This window comes from Adelges cooleyi, unplaced genomic scaffold, assembly GCF_023614345.1.
Source record: "Adelges cooleyi isolate 19-005CV unplaced genomic scaffold, UGA_ACOO_1.1 ACOO_flye_CR_arks_rails_tigmint_CR_PRNA_672, whole genome shotgun sequence".
Lineage (NCBI taxonomy): Eukaryota > Metazoa > Arthropoda > Insecta > Hemiptera > Adelgidae > Adelges > Adelges cooleyi.
In genome coordinates this window covers 29,961-48,278 of record NW_026096374.1, presented here as the reverse complement: position 1 = coordinate 48,278, position 18,318 = coordinate 29,961, and the positions used below count along the sequence as shown (strand labels likewise).

The 18,318-nt window shown below is 28.2% G+C and overlaps 1 long non-coding RNA gene across 1 annotated transcript; it reads left to right on the top strand.

The window, feature by feature from the left end:
* Positions 1-1,181: 1,181 nt before the first annotated feature.
* LOC126845120 (uncharacterized) lies at positions 1,182-2,485 on the top strand. Its single transcript, XR_007686714.1, has 5 exons — positions 1,182-1,191; positions 1,288-1,335; positions 1,851-1,904; positions 2,343-2,372; positions 2,450-2,485. It is a non-coding gene; the product is annotated as an uncharacterized LOC126845120 (long non-coding RNA).
* The last annotated feature ends 15,833 nt before the right edge of the window (positions 2,486-18,318 follow it).

Below are 18,318 nucleotides of genomic sequence, written 5' to 3'. Positions count from 1 at the left end.
GAAAAACTAATAATTTTTTTTTTAGATTTTTATCGATTCTGTGCGTAATTAAGTAAATTTTTTCTACTATTGAACCAATCACATATAATTTCGAGTATCTTATAAAAATCGGGCCATAGAATAACATATTATCGTGATTACAGTTAAAAAAACACACACCATAGGAATACTAGCTCGGCATCGGTGCTAAAAAACTGTTTTGTAAATTAATTAACAACATTGCGCTGCAATATATGTTTTTATTTTACTGCATTGCCGAAATATGGCTAAACAAAATGTACTTAGAAGTTGAATATAGTTGTAATTTTAAATTAAAAAAACTATTTTTTCGTAGTTTTTTGATAGTTAGTTTATGATAAATTGTTTGAATAGATATAATAATTGTCGTTTAAATACAAACATAATATGTATCTATATTTTAAATTTGTGTCCATGATGCAAAATTTATGATTTTATATTTTTAAAATACATTTCAAAGTTCAAGCTTTATTTTTACCTCATATTTTTAATTTATTATAAGGTTTACTTGTTGGTCCAACGAGGTAGACATTTATCCGAGGTGTGCTAAACGTCTCACCTAACCACTACGATTTCGTGGGGCTATGTCGCGATTTCTTATCATTGACTGTCCCGTATTGTAATGTATAGTAATTGGTAAAAACATATCGCTAATATCTTATTTCTTATCTCTCCTATCTAATCGGATAAATCAGCTGATTTTTTCGTTATGATAACCGGAGTCGATTGTAAATGGTGTCGATTTTTCCGTGTATATGCTAAGACAAAAAAATGTCAATATCCCACTCAAGTAATTGAAATTAACTCAAATAATCCTAAAAGACATGAATTAGATAAATAAAAAAAAACTATTTTTCGGTTAGGTTAAGTTATCTCTAGTCAAAAATCATAAAATATGTATAAAACAAATTTTAAAACCAAAACTTTCTCATCTCGACTACTCCGGAAGACCCGAGCCTTATATAAATTGCATTTATATTTATTAATTTTTCTAGATAAAAATGAAAATTTCCTATGTTTTAATATCATTAATCTGCGTAAATGTTTTGGCAGATACAAGTATAAGTAAGTATTTTTTTTATACTTAAGCACACAATGTAGATGAAAATCTAAAAAAAATTAATATTTAACTATTCTTTACAGTGGAATATATAGAGACGGTTGAAATTTCAAGTGAGTTATATTTTATAATCATATAGACTAACTTTGAGAGTTTTTAAATTTCACTAACTTTACACATACCTATTTTTTTAAAAACATTTACTACAGACATACAAATCAAGAAAGCTTCTGACTATAAAGATGATCATATAAAAAGTAAGATAATAATCAATGTACTAATATATAATTGTATTACAATGATTGCCTAGGTGTCAAATTACTTGTAAATAAAATATAAATTTATTTTTATATTTAAGAGGATGCCGCCCATGCAATTTTTTGTTATAATAAAACGAGTTTGGCTTTCATGATACAGCGCCTCCAAAAATTGTCGTAAAAAAAAGTTACCTTTATCACCTGAAAGTTATGAAACTTAACATTGTCTTTAATTTAAGATTTTGTAAAAAATTGCCAGCACAAAACTTTTTAATACATGGGCGGAGTGGCATCTTCAAAATGTGGTAGTTTTATATTTTTGATTGGATCTGTGCACTGTCGCATGGTGGCACGAGCCTTTACTAAAAATTACTATAATTTACTAAGAGCACACTTGACTCTAAAAATTGATTATTTACTTAACAGGGGTAATTTTTTCTAATGATTTTTTTTTTATTAATTTTAATTTTATTTGGAACTTTTCTAAAGGTCGAACTTGTATTTGATTGTTTTAGATGGATTGGAGCATGTACTTACAGTCATGATAGATAAAGATTACTATGGAACGCGTAATAATAATTATGTGATATTAAAATTCTTGTTTAAAGAAGAAATGTACCTATAGAAATGTGTACAGTTAACAACAAAAATATATCTTTGACCCTTTCACTGCCATTGTGCTTTACCCACTGCTACATGTCACAACTATCGCCATACTGAAAAAGGTTTCGTAATTAATTGATTGATTGTAGAATAGTAGCACGTCTAGGACAGTGAAAGGGTTAAGGCTAATGTTCAGTGATAATAGTCTTATTCTACTCCCCCCATGTGATTCAATACCGCCATTGTCATTTCATAAGATTTCAAACTAACTTAATATTATAGAGCTAGCCATTTTATTTAGAATTTCTAACACACATATTATTTTTTCTTAGCTTTTCTACCCTAGATTATGATAGAATAGAGTATTAAATTCATTACAACAATTTTTTTATTGCTTTTTTCAGAATATTTAAATCAAATGTTCATTGTACCGGGTAATACTTTTTTTAACATATTTTCACACAGTCGCTTGATAATCAAAAAGTATATACATTTTTCGCTTTAATTTCAGAACATGCAGATACTAAAACCTATGACTCTCTAGAACGTAATCAATTAACACTTTAATATAATACAAAGAATTATATATTGTAAAATATTGGTTTTATTTTCAAATTTAGATTCCATAATGACAGAAAAATATAAATTGCAACAGGATATTTTTAGCATAATAGGTGATTATAAAATTATCAGTTTTTTAATAAACAACTTTCTAAGGCCAATAAGCCCCTTAAAACGTAAATGTAAACAAAAACTACAAAAATATTAGATTGTTACATATCTTAGGTTTTTCAAACACATCTTTAACGATTTCGAAGTGTACTGAATATAATTAGGTTCATCAAGGAATAATAGGTCACAAGAAATTTTGTAAAAGAGAGAATTAATACACATAACAAATTTGATTATTATTAAATTCATTGTGAAGAAAGTATTATTTCAAACGTTACTACTTGCTAGAGATTAATTTTATGATAATAAAACATTTTGCATTGACTTATTAGTCAAAGTAATTTTATTTTTCGAATGACTGTTATAAATTAATATAACAACTGGGTTTACGTAGCTGTATTATATTCTTGTTTCAGGTATCCGTGCCGATAAACCCAAAAGTAATTACAAAGTTATTCAACAGTTATTTAATATTAATACTATGTTTAGCATTGATTAATTGAAACTGTTATGGATAAATAAACAAACCGAGTTTAAATAACTAAATTATTTTTACAGGTATTCCGGCGGCTAATGATGAAAAACAAAGTATTTACAAAGTTATTCATTAGTAGTATAAAGAACTTATGATTTGATTGAACGATCAAATTTTCTTTCCACATTATTTTTTTACACATTATTGACAATTATGTAAATTTTAAAAGCACATAATTTATTGTTTGGTCAAAGTTATCTCCTTTTTTAGTAACTGTTATGGATCAATGTAATAAAAGGGTTTAAAACGGTATTTTTTTAAAATGTATGTTACAGAAATTCCTATGCCTGCTGATACAACTAAAAGTAATTACAAAGTTAATTACAAAAAATTTAGTAAAGTTTAGTTGGGGAGACTTACTGTTATAATAATTTTAACAACTATTATATTTAGAGTAATTTTTGGAACAGCGTTTATCAATTTTTAACATTTTGCCACAAAATACCATTTTTAACGTAATAGATTGTTGACGTTTTATGTTAGCAAATACTTATGACTCGACAGACAAATTACGATACTAGTTCTTGTTGTTTGATATACTACCAAGAGCTGGTTGAATCATAGTACTCATAGCACTAATAACGCTTCATTTATCATTGTACTCTACGCTAATAATTGACATTGGAAACCCCTCACATCTTACCTTTCCGATAGGAAAGAATGCACTAAAGCGAACAGAGCGGTTTCTGAACCTTCTACTATCTCCTCAAGCGTCTATCAATGGGACCACCTTAGTCCTCTTTATTTTGTTAGCTCATTAGAGGGACTTTTGCAAAAACAAGAAGTTCTTTTTTTTTGCAGACGACATGATATATATTTTCATTAGTATTGCTTTTTCCGCGGATTATTGAAACCTACAAGCTGAAGTTATTTGATTTCTTGACTGGGCTCATCTCCTTGGTTATTATGAAAATTTTTAGGAGCTATAATTCTCTTCTACGTGGTTTATGTGCTTCGTAGTACATACCTTCGCTATATTTTGTGTATAAATGCTGTAGCTATCAGGACCTTAAGAGCCATCGGCTTAATGCTAATACTATAATTTGAACTATACTGTATAGTTTTTTGTTCATTGTTTAAGATATTATTGTTTGACTGATTATTGCACTTCTATATTGTACTTTGTATGCGATATTTTTGTACATTTGTGAAAAAAATGCGTATTAGTGATTTAAATATCAAAATAAAACATAAATACGATTATATTATTAAATACTGTATTATAAACCAGTTTATATATAAATTTGTGCAGGTGATGGAATTTCGAAATGTACCACATTTAATAATGCGAGAAAAATTGTTACGAGAAAAATTTGTTGTAAATATAAACATACAATTTTAAAGTATTACTTTTTACATAATCAATTTATTTGTACTATATTGATAATTTGTGGGTTTTTTTTAGAGATAATTAAATTTTTTTGTGTAACAGTAATACACGTATATTTTAATTTATTTCTTGAGCGGAGGGGGCCTTATCGACTTAATATCAACACTATATTTGGCATTGATTAATTGAACCTGAGATGAATAAATACAATAGACCGGGTTTAGTTAACTAAAAAATGTTTTAATATTTGTTTTACAGGTACTCCTGCGCATGCTGATGAAAACAAAAGCATTTACAAAGATGATAGTAAATATATAGTATTGCTTGTTTAAAAGATACAATTTGCTTATCAATTTCTTTTGTTCACACAATAATAACTAAAAAGTTAAATTTTAGTTGGGAGCCTTAATAACCTTTTACCACTATTATATTTCGGGTATTATTTTGAACGGCGTGTATCAATTTCTAAGAATACACTTATGCTCAAGAAGCGGTTTCTGATCCTTCTATTACGACATCAACATTTTTTTAGTATTGTATCAGTGGATGGTTGCCTACTACATATTGAACTTAGGTTTTTTCTGTATTTGGCTCATCTCCATGGTCTGACACTGTATGTTGAAAAATGTCATATTTTGTCATTTTCCTGGAACCGTATTCCGCTACTGCACGACTTCTTTCTTCATGGTATTCAACTCCATCGAGTTTTTTCTATTAATGATCTTAACACCTTATGTACGCTTTCTCTACATTTTAGAGATCACTTAAACGCGGTAGCTAAAAAGGCTTTAAAAGACATAGGTTTTGTGTTAATATTATATTTTGCATTCATTAATTGGTCAAATGATTCTCATTTTTAGAGTTACTGCTATGGATACATACAACATCACGGTTTGACTAACTATATAATTTATTTGTTACAGAAAATGATGTTACAGGTAGTACTATGCATGATGATGAATACAAGCGAATTTACTATGCTACTAGTTAGTATTAATCAGAACTTATGACTTATTTGAAAGATAAAATTTGCTTTATATATTATTATATTGTTCACATAACAATTTACTATAAGTTGGGGAGACTTGTTTTAAGGGTTCTAGAATGAAATAGTAATTTTTGCAACCTTACCAAACTTAGAACCAGATAAAAATTGAAAGAATACATAATACATTTTGAGCATACGCGCCTTTTTGCTAAAATCTTATCTCTATTTTATTTGTTCACCCCTTCTAGGTTCCATCAATTTTAGGCTTCATCCTGATATTCCAGTTATCAAATTTTTGTTCGTTCCTTCCCTCTGTTTGTACTTATTAGGACATTAAATATTAAAAATAAAACACATAATTATGAATATATTAATCTTTTTGAACCAGTTATTAATATAAACATTTATGTAGGTGCCGAAACTAATAATTACCATAATTGTTTGCGTTCCTTCCCACTCTGTTTTTACTTATTAGGGTGTTAAATTAAAAAAATCAAAATACATACGAATATATTAATAAATATTATATTTTCAAACCAGTTATTTATACACTTATGCAGATACTGAAACTATAAAATTGACCGAACTTGGAAAGGCGAGAAGAGGTCTTACTGGAGATGCTATTATAAATGTGCTTACCAAAAAATTAGGTGATTATAAATTAAAGATTTAATATTATTTATTTTTTTAATAACATTTATTTTTACAGCATGATTCATTTTCAATAACACAGTATTTTATAGACTACTTAACACAACTTAAACAAAATTTAATATTTTGTTTCTTTATAATTTTTACAAATATACTTAATATTTATTATACAATTTTTAATTTCAGCTCTTTTTTTTCTAATCGTGTTTATAGTGACCCCTGTTTAAAATGTTCACATGTAAAACTTAGGAATATAGTGGCTTATAAGTTAAATTTGGTTATTTTTAACAACTGCTTTTTGATTTTTTAGCTGAAATCAACAAGATGAAACTTGACAAGGAGAAATCTGCTAATAGGATTTGTACTTTGATAGCAATGTGGGTTAGTCTTAAAATTTCTTCAAACACGTATTATTCTATAAATCCATATGATGATGTATGTAATGTAGTAATAAAAAGGGGTCAAGACAGACCTGTTGTAAAATACAGATCACTTGAAGGCGAATATTGGCAAGTAAATGCCTCTAAACAAAAAAAACTAAATGTACAACTACGCGAGGATATCAGTACTCCGCTTGAGTTAAGTAGCGAATAATACTAGATATCAATCGTTTATTTATTTTAAAATTATATTTAAATAAATAAATAAAGTTTGCATATTGCACTAAATTAGTTTATTTGATATATGCTTATTTATTGTTATTATTATGTAGTTTCATTATCATTAGTATTCCCATTATTATCATTATAATTATCAGCCGATTGTCATATGTAAAATAAAATAAATAAATTATAAAATAAACGCGTTTGTTCACGATTTTAAACACATTTGTTGCGAATTATTATTGATATTATGGCGATCAACCTGATCGTGTCTACCCTAATACAACAAAATATTTTTAAGCACATAATTGTCATTAGGTACAATGTTTTTGTTGATATTTGTATATTGACATATGTATTTTTAGCTTCGATGCAAAGCGAGAAGGTATTGGTTTTACTCTGATGTGTGTTTTTTTTTTATCCGTATACACTGTAACTTTTGTAATACTGGACCAATTCCTTCGAGTAGCAACTCTATAAATCTCAAATTTCATCTAGTTGGTACTTGAGGGGGGGGGGGGGGGTAAAAGTTGAAAAAGTTAAATTCTTCACAGACGAAAGTTGAAAAAACAAAAAAAAAACCGTACGAGTTTTTTAGTTAGAACTTTTACTGGCTATAATTTCGAGAAAAAGAGTCGGATCGAGTTGAAATGTATAAGAAATAATTATTTGGTATGCCCGCACACGTCAATTGTGTCAAACTTAAACTATACCCATTTCCCACCCGCCTAGGGGGGGTACAATTTTTTTTGTTTTTCCGGGTTTTTAGCGGTAATTTTGAAACTTTTGGGTTGAATATTTGCCAGTAGTTGGAACTCATATGTACCCATAACATATTAAACGGGAAAAAATTCGGCACTACAGTTTTTTTTCAATTGCCGGGAAACTGTGTTTTCGCAGATTTCGTATATTTTAACAAAAACACCTAAAATCTTTAAAAAAAATTGATCAAATCATTAAAACAATTTTATTTATATCCATGCAGAATGATACTATTAGGTTTTGTGCTCAAGTACCACTTTTGACTTAATGTTTACACAAAGTTCATTTTTTTTTTTTTTTTTAACTAAAAACCCAGTGTACCATATGTGAGAAACGAACTGACACTAAAAACAGTTGGTAACGTCTATCCGTGTTAGATTAGGTTAAGGCCCAATGATCGGTATCATAACATAGTGTTTATTACATGATATCACAGGCGACTAAATCATGTAACTGATTATAGTAGACACTCGATTTATTGGGGAAAAAACCTGTCCGTGTACTTATTAAGACACTTAATGATTCTGATACGACAAAACCACTGTCGTTGTCTCGTAATTTTATAGCCTGCGTTATATAACCTTACCGAAGGTTATCTATGAGTAAATAATGTCCAACTACCTGCAAATAATGAAGAGGACTGTTGTTTTTTGGATTCAGATTAAGTGTTAGTTTTTATGCAGTATACCGCCTCAAAATGTTTTTTTTATTACACAATTTTTTTAAAGGAAAACTAATGTTTTGTACATTGTTATACTGTTATTAATTTAAAGAGATTCACGCTTGATTGTTTAAATTGTCTAATATTAGATAATCTGCTTCGTGCTTATTTTAATTTTTTAGTTTATCAACTTGTAGCTCTAATTTTGTAAAAAATATTTCATTATTTTATTAGTATGTACTATTACTATTAAGATAAATTTTAATAATAATTAAGTCATAAATGATAATACTTTATTTTATGACTTGATCAAATCTCGTGATCATTTAACATCATAATACTGCTCCTATGCTATTATTAAAAAAACACAATTTTTAAAATCTCCATAAAAGGTTATTGTTAAATAACAGGCAACAGCCGACTGCTAGTACACGTTAGTGATATTTAACTTATAAGTAATATATGTAGGTAAAATTTATTGTTTTCTCCATCATAGTACAAGTATACGATTTATTTTAATTTAAATGTAAGAAAATCGATTTTTCTTTCGAAAATAACAAGAAATTAATATACATATGAGGCAGTAAAACGGCGATTTTCTAATGTATTTAAATGGTAAAACCCGTTTCACTAACCCACCCTTTACATTTTAAGGATCGATGAAAAGGTTTTTTTAGTTGCATTTTATTTTGTACATTGTCAATCTAGTAAAATAGAAGTATAATATAGCTTTGAAAAAATATAATCTGTGAAGTATAAATAGTTTGTGTGAGATTGCTTTAATGGAAGTATATAATACATAAATATTAATTTTATTAAGAATAAGCGATTATAATTTAAACTATGGAGTACAAACGATTGAAACATGAATCGTCGATCATTCCAACAAAATATAACAAGACATTGTATATGTGTTATTTGGTCCACTAAGTTTTTGCAAAAAAAAAAAAACCTGTACAGTGGGGTCGGTGCATAGTGGGGACGGAGCATAGTTGGGTCCGGGCATATTGGGGACGGGGAGGTCACAGGTTTACAGGAATTTTTAAATCTGAAAGTGATAAAATCACTTTCAAAAAAACGCTTCGATGCAAATCGGTAGTTAGTATTTTCAAGCCAGTACAGTCCAAACCAAGCACAGTATAAACCAGCAAAGTTAGAAAGTTTTAAATGAAGGTTCTGTATTTACAAATGAGCATCAAACCGTTTATTTGAAAGCGATTTTATTCAATTTTATCACTTTTATTTATAATAATTCTTGTAGACCTGTGACCTCTCCGTTTCCTCATTGCTTTGATTACATTATGCCATTACTCTATTGTACTAGTCCTCTCAGATTTAAAAATTCCTGTAAACCTGTGACCTCCCCGTCCCCAATATGCCCCGACCCAACTATGCTCCGTCCCCACTATGCACCGACCCCACTGTACTGGTTTTTTATCTGTGAATATCCGTTATTCTTCTCTAAAACCTAAAAATAAAATCTAAATGAACGTTTTTTTAATAATGTACTCTATAAGGTATTGATGTATGACCAATCTAATGAAATACTACTACTAGGTAATACTCACTCACATATAATACTTTCTTATTGTGTTTGGACTATACTGGTTTGACCCTACTATCCACAGATTCACATTGTAGCGTTTATGTTATTCTATCAATTATACTTTGTAAGTCTTCGTGTTTTTTCTCTATAACATAAATATAAAATCTAAACTAACGTGTATTAAATTTTTGATATTATGCTCAAAATGTAATTGATATTAGCGGACAAATCTAATGAAATTTTTTTGTTTTTAATGACAATGATTTAACAATGACTTAAATTCCACAATTCATCAAACTATGATATTTTTAAACTTTCTTAAACATAAGCCCAAAAATGTATTTTAAAATAAACGGTTGAACTGTAAAAGTACCGATGTTTCCTTAGGACCATTCGATTGAACACAAAAAGTCACACATTATTTCCAAATTTGTGACGAACAAACTATATTTAATAAAAAAAAAAATGAATTTTGTCAAGTGTTGATACTTTAGAGATTATGGCTTTGCATGGTTTTGCAGTAGTTTTTGTATTTGAATGTTTGACCTATTTTATTTCTTAGATCGACAACATCATAATGTTTCTATAATCATCTATATATATTATTTTTAAAGATTTGAGTAATCGAATAGTTGTATAATAATATACATTTCGAATTAGATTGTAATTTCTACTTTTATCTTGATCCAATTTAAGGAAAATAACCTAAAGATAGAAAATAAAGTTATAGAAATAGTAGGAAAAAAAATTGTAAATTATCATGTAGGAAAACAAATCGTTAACAATTTGTATTAACATAAGGTTAAAATGAACTTTATAACGCAAGTTGAATGCATATTATATTAATATTTAAAGTTATAAGGGTTCTGCATGCATTTGTATGACTAAAAGGGTGAAATAACATTATTTATATTGTTATGTTATGTGATAATACAGGGGTGATTAACTTATCTTACTAAGTTAAATAAGAAATTATATTTATTCTTTACGTAGTGTTTTTATGCAATGGGGTCTAAATTTTTCCTTACTTTTTTTTTGTTTTAACCCCCTTCCAGCTCACGTTTTTCTGACAGCATCTTTTAAAATTTAACGCATATATTTCATAAACTTTTCAAATTGAGAATAATGTACTAAAAATTTTCTGAAGTTCAATTTTTTGTGGATTATTTTTAGGTGTATCTTTCCCGGGGATACATTCAGCGTTATAGCAACGTTGTTCGTTTGTTTACAAAGCTGTTTTTTAGCATCGACGCCGAGCTAGTATTCCCATAATGTTTGTTTTTTTTGTATCTACAAAAACGATCACATGTTTTACTATGGCCCGATGTACTTTAGGTATCCAAAATTATATGTGATTGGTAACTCAAAAAAGGAAATAGCCAACTTCTTCACCCCAGAACCACAAAAAACCTAAAAATAAATTGTCGGTCAATATTTAACTTTCTGTAAAATAGCGAAAAACTATCGAATTGAGTCAAAACTGTAATAGAATGATTAGCAGGCATATCCCTATACACCAATATCCTCAAATCAGCGCTCACCACAAATATACCAAATATAAAATATAGTTTTATTCATTATTCTTAGACAAACATATTCAAAATTCATAGTTATATCCAAAAATAGACAAAATATAAATTACAATTCATTTTAACTGGTTCTTATAGACAATATTACTGTGAATAGTGACTACAGCACAGAATATTATAACCGGATCCTACTAACTTTGAATCACTGTTTGAGAAAATACATATTTCCTAAATCAGTACAGATTTTATTTGTAATTTTTTGTTAATTATTTCAAGGTGATTTAAAAAATGTGGTAGTATTATGTTCGGTAGTTATAATAAGTACCTATACAATTTAAATGAAAAAAACAGTACAGTGAGGTCGGGGCATAGTGGGGACGGAGCATAGTTGGGTAGGGGAATTGTGGGGACGGGGAGGTTACAGTTTTACAAGAATTTTTAAATCTGAAAGTGATAAAATCACATTCGAAAAAACGTTTCGATGCAAATCGGTAGTTAGTAACTTCAAGCCAGTACAGAATAAACCAGAAAAGTTAGAAAGTTTTAAATTAAGTTTCTGTATTTACAAATGAGCATCAAAGCGTTTATTTGAAAGTGATTTTATTCAATTTTATCACTTTTATTTATAATGATTCCTGTAAACCTGTGACCTCTCCGTTCTTAAAACTACATTTTATATTTGGTATATTAATTATATGAATCCATGTTTCATTATTTTTTTTGAAATCAATTTAAAAATCAAATACCATTTTTAAGAAAATAAATCCTGTGAGGTAGTGTAGAATTATTGAAATTTTGATTTAAGGATATTGGTGTATAGGGATGTGCCTGCTAAACATTCTATTACAGTTTTGACTTAATTCGACAGTTTTTTATTGAGTTATAGAAAGTTAAAGTTGAAAGTTGCAAAACCACCAATTCTTTTTGTAGGTTATTTCGGTTCTGGGGTTCAAGAAGTTGACTTTTTTTACTTTTGAACCACCAAAGTTACAAAATCACGTATAATATTGTAGATAAAAAAAAACAAACATTATAGGAATACCAGTTCGGTATCGATGCTAAAAAACAGCTTTGTAAATAAACTAACAACGTTGCTATAACGCTGAATGTATCCTTGGGCAAAATATCACCTAAAAATTATTCACAGAAAATTGAAACTCAGAAAAAATTAACCCCACAAATAACGTCCCCGAGCTCCTAAAATGATTACTTAAGTATTACTGACAAAGTGATCAACTCACAGATATTGAAAATATTGTCATCATATTGTTAATTACCATACATGGGTGTCTATCGAATCCAACCTAATATTAAAAAATAATTTTCAATCAAATAATAATTGTCATTAGTTACAAAGATTTTATCGATACTTGTATATGTATCTGTAAACACTGGACCTTATTTCTCTCTATTTTTGCCTTACTTTATCAAATGATGATATTCTTAACCTTTCTTACACATCAGCCCAAAATTAATTTTTTAATAAAAATTATATATAGATGTTTTAATTTTTGTTGTGGTTTGGTTAAACTTAAAATTTACTACCGCCAAAATTAATTTTCAGATTTTTTTCCCCTTAAGGAAAAAAGTTTGACCAAAGTCAAATAATGTCCAATTCAGGGTAATGATTTCATCGTGAACCACTGAATATCTCATAGGGTTTAATAAGAATGTGATCTCAACTGTTCATATTATTGTTTTTTACCCCTCACACTTAAAGAGTCAGTTTTAGGTTTATACTTTAATTTTAATAAGGGTTAAACGTTGTATACATAAAAACGATTTGTTTGTTAAACAAGTGTTTTGTGCTATAATTATATATTATATATAACAATTCACACCGTATGCATAGGTACTTGTTGTGTTATTATTCTGAATCACATAAAAACATGTTGTTGCAAACTCAATAGTATCACCATACATTTTTCAGTACTCATATACTTTATATATATACATAAGCTATATTCCGCTTCAGATTAATGTAAACAAAATGAATCCCAGAAATAACGTCACCGAGCTACTAAAATGGTTACTTAAGTATTACTGACAAAGTGATTTACACTGTATGCATTGGTGCTTGTTGGTTTATTATTCTGAGTCACACAAAAACATGTTGATGCAAAGTTACTGTTGATGCGAACTTAGTTATATTCCGCTTTAGATTAATGTAAATATCGAATGTTGCTTGTGTAAATAAATTCGCATAAACAATTTTGAAAAAAACAATAATTCTAATTACCATACATGGGTGTCTATCGAATCCAACCTAATATTAAAAAATAATTTTCAATCAAATAATAATTGTCATTGGTTACAAAGATTTTATCGATACTTGTATATGTATCTGTAAACACTGGACCTTATTTCTCTCTATTTTTGCCTTACTTTATCAAATTATGATATTCTAAACCTTTCTTACACATCAGCCCGAAATTAATTTTTTTATAAAAACTATATATAGATGTTTTAATTTTTGTTGTGGTTTTGTAGTGCCTGTTAAGCAGGTACTTAACATTCTATTACAGTTTTGACTCAATTCGATAGTTTTTCGCTATGTTACAGAAAGTTAATTATTGACCGACAATTTATTTTTAGGTTTTTTGTGGTTCTGGGGGTGAAAAAGTTGGCTTTTTCCTTTTTTGAGTTACCAATCACATATAATTTTGGATACCTATAGTACATCGGGCCATAGTAAAACATGTGATCGTTTTTGTAGATACAAAAAAAACAAACATTATGGGAATACTAGCTCGGCGTCGATGCTAAAAAACAGCTTTGTAAACAAACGAACAACGTTGCTATAACGCTGAATGTATCCCCGGGAAAAATACACCTAAAAATAATCCACAAAAAATTGAACTTCAGAAAAATTTTAGTACATTATTCACAATTTGAAAAGTTTATGAAATATATGCGTTAAATTTTATAAGTTGTTATCAGAAAAACGTGAGCTGGAAGGGGGTTAAAACAAAAAAAAAAGTAAGGACAAATTGAGACCCCAATGCATAAAAACATTATGTAAAGAAAAAATATAATTTCTTATTAAACCCAGTAATATATTGAGTGGTTTAAGATAAGCTAATCACCCCTGTACTATCACATAACATAACAGTGTAAATAATGTTATTTCACCCTTTTAGTCATACAAATGCATGCAGAACACTTATAACTTGTATTATTAATATAATATGCGTTCAATTTGCGTTATAAAGTTTATTTCAACCTTAAGTTATTACAAATTGCTAACGATTTGTTGTTCTACATTATAATATACAATTCCTACTATTTCTATAATTTTATTTTCTACCTTTAGGTTATTTTCCATAAATTGGATCAGGATAAAAGTAGAAATTACAATCTAATTCGAAATGTATATTATTATACAACTATTCGATTACTCAAATCTTTAAAAATAATATATATAGCTGATTATAATAACTTTATGATGTTGTCGATCTACTGTGTAAGAAATAAAATAGGTCAAACATTCAAATACAAAAACAACTTCAAAACAAAATATGTTAAGAAAAACACCTCGTTTTCGATAAAAAAATAAATAATAAAACAACACAAATTGTTTTTGTAAAATCTCGAAGATTCTTTTAATATTCAAAGTTTGCAAAACCTACAGGAACTTAGCTAACATTTGTTGGAATTACAACAGTCGTTGTGGAAAACAGCTTGCTTTTGATAAAAAAATACAATAACAATAACACTGCCTCAATCGAAAAAGACAATATCTTACTTTAAATAAAAAAACCTAAATAAAACAATACAAATTTGTTGTAAAATTTGACAATTCTTATTATGTTAAAACTTAAAGAAATTTAACACAAACCAAATAAACAAATGCTCTAATAAATGTATCTCTAGACTTTGTGCGGAATTGTAAAAGATGTTATGATTGAAATTAAAAATGTACAATACAAATAAAGTAAAATACAAAATATTCAATATATTTGGTTTTATTATTTATATACCTAAATGTTTATACAATTATTTTTCTCGCATTTTAGAACCTTGATAGTACAATAATTAAAAATATGTTATTAAATTTGCATTTATTACTTATTAGAAATACGAACATAATACTACTACTTTTTCATAAACATCTTGAAATAATAAACAAAAAAATACAAATAAAATCTTTACTGATTTAGGATATATGAATTTCCTGAAACATTGATTTTAAATTAGTAGGATCTGATTATTATATTTTGTGCTGTAGTCATTAATTACAGTAATGTTGTCCATAAAAACCAAAGCCACCATTCTAAAATATAACAACTCCCAGTTGTATTTTAAAATCAATTAAAATTCATATTTTGTCCATTATTTGATATATCTATAGAAGTGTTAGCAGCGGCATTGTGGGGGGGGGGAGGTCACAGGTTTACTGGAATTATTATATTTGAGAAAGCTAAAATCACTTTCGCATAAACGCTTCGATGCGAATCAGTAATTAGTATTTTCAAGCCAGTAAAGACCAAACCAAGAACATTGTAAACCAGCAAAGTTAGAAAGTATTAAAATGAGGTGCTGTATTTGCAAATAAGCATCAAAGCAATCTGTTGACTTGTGACCTCTCTGTGCTATCTATGGTTTGATTCCATTATGCCTATACTCCACAGTACTAGTCCTCTAGGATAAAATCACTTCAAAATTAACGCTTATAAAACGTGTATTTAAAAAATGTATTGAAAATTAGGATTAGTACCTCATAAACCCCGTGTCTAATATGCCCCACCGCCTCTACGACAGATTTTGTTTTTGTGAATTAAATAACTGGTTAGTATACATCAAATCCATAAGTAATTAATACTACAAAACTTCAAACGTTGTTGGTATGCTTTCAAACAGAGATAGATGAATTTTAAATATGTTTGTCTAAGAATAATGAATAAAACTATATTTTATATTTGGTATAATAATTATATGAATCCATGTTGCATTATATTTTAAATACCATTTTTAAGAAAATAAATCCTGTGGGGGAGTGTAGAATTATTGAAATTTTGATTTGAGGATATTGGTGTATGGGGATATGCCTGCTAAACATTCTATTACAGTTTTGACTTAATTCGACAGTTCTTATTAAGTTATAGAAAGTTAAAGTTGAAAGTTGCAAAACCGCCAATTCTTTTTGTAGGTTATTTCGGTTCTGGGGTTCAAGAAGTTGACTTTTTTTACTTTTGAACCACCAAAGTTACAAAATCACATATCGTTTTGTAGATAAAAAAAAACACACATCATAGGAATACCAGTTCGGTATCGATGCTAAAAAACAGCTTTGTAAATAAACTAACAACGTTGCTATAACGCTGAATGTATCCTTGGGCAAAATATCACCTAAAAATTATCCACAGAAAATTGAAACTCATAAAAATGAACCCCACAAATCGGTCCATAGTAAAACATGTAATCGTTTTTGTAGATACAAAAAAAAAACAAAAATTATGGGAGTACTAGCTCGGCGTCGATGCTAAAAAACAGCTTTGTAAATAAACGTACAACGTTGCTATAAAGCTGAATGTATCCCCGGGGAAAATACACCTAAAAATAATCCACAAAAAATTGAACTTCAGAAAAATGTTAGTACATTATTCTCAATTTGAAAAGTTTATGAAATATAAGCGTTAAATTTTAAAAGTTGTTATCAGAAAAACGTGAGCTGGAAGGGGGTTAAAACAAAAAAAAAGTAAGGATAAATTGAGACCCCATTGCATAAAAACACTACGTAAAGAATAAATAAAATTTCTTATTTAACTCACAAGGGGAGGTCACAGTGATGGCGTGACGGATTTTCTTCAAATTGCAAATGAATGTTATTTATGAGAAATAAAAAGACCCCGTATTCGAGCGTTTGTGCCAATGCGTCCTAATTCCAGAGATAATCAACTTTGAAATTTACATATTTTTTTGGTATATCTTAAATTGACCTATTTTACAGCCGCCGGTAAAAACTAAATGTGGGGCAGTCGAGCATGATCGGTGCTCCGGAGCGCGCGGTACCGGGTTCAACTCTGGCTACCGCCGCAGCACTTTTTGCATTTTTTTACAACTTTTTTTTAACTTTTATGGTAATTTATATTACAAGAAGTCTAAAAACTTATAAAATATTTATATTTTATTACTACAGAATACATTTTTACCCTTAAAAGTACTTGATAACCTATATTCCATTCGGTTTTTCGTCATTTATTATACCACTCGTACTGATGATTGAATAACAATTTTTTTTGTATAATTGCACTATTGTATAGTGCAATTTAACCTGTAAAGTTGTAAGACTAAAAAAATAATTTTTTTCCATTTTTCTATAATAGTTATTGGTTATTAATTAATAATTTTTTTACAACCAAAAAAATACATTTATACTCTGTTAAGCAATGTAGTGTATTAATGTTGATGGTGATATTATAATTTATCTTCATTGGGGAAATTACGACCCGGGTGGGATGTAATAACCAATAACTATTATAGAAAAATGGAAAAAAATTATTTTTTTAGTCTTACAACTTTACAGGTTAAATTGCACTATACAATAGTGCAATTATACAAAAAAAATTGTTATTCAATCATCAGTACGAGAGGTATAATAAATTACGTCATCATATTGTTAATTACCATACATGGGTGTCTATCGAATCCAACCTAATATTAAAAAATAATTTTCAATCAAATAATAATTGTCATTAGTTACAAAGATTTTATCGATACTTGTATATGTATCTGTAAACACTGGACCTTAATTCTCTCTATTTTTGCCTTACTTTATCAAATGATGATATTCTTAACCTTTCTTACACATCAGCCCGAAATTAATTTTTAATAAAAATTATTATAGATGTTTTAATTTTTGTTGTGGTTTGGTTAAACTTAAAATTTACTACCGTCAAAATTAATTTTCAGATTTTTTTCCCCTTAAGGAAAAAAGTTTGACCAATGTCAAATAATGTCCAATTCAGGGTAATGATTTCAACATGAACCACTGAATATTTCATAGGGTTTAATAAGAATGTGATCTCAACTGTTCATATTATTGTTTTTTACCCCTCACACTTAAAGAGTCAGTTTTAGGTTTATACTTTAATTTTAATAAGG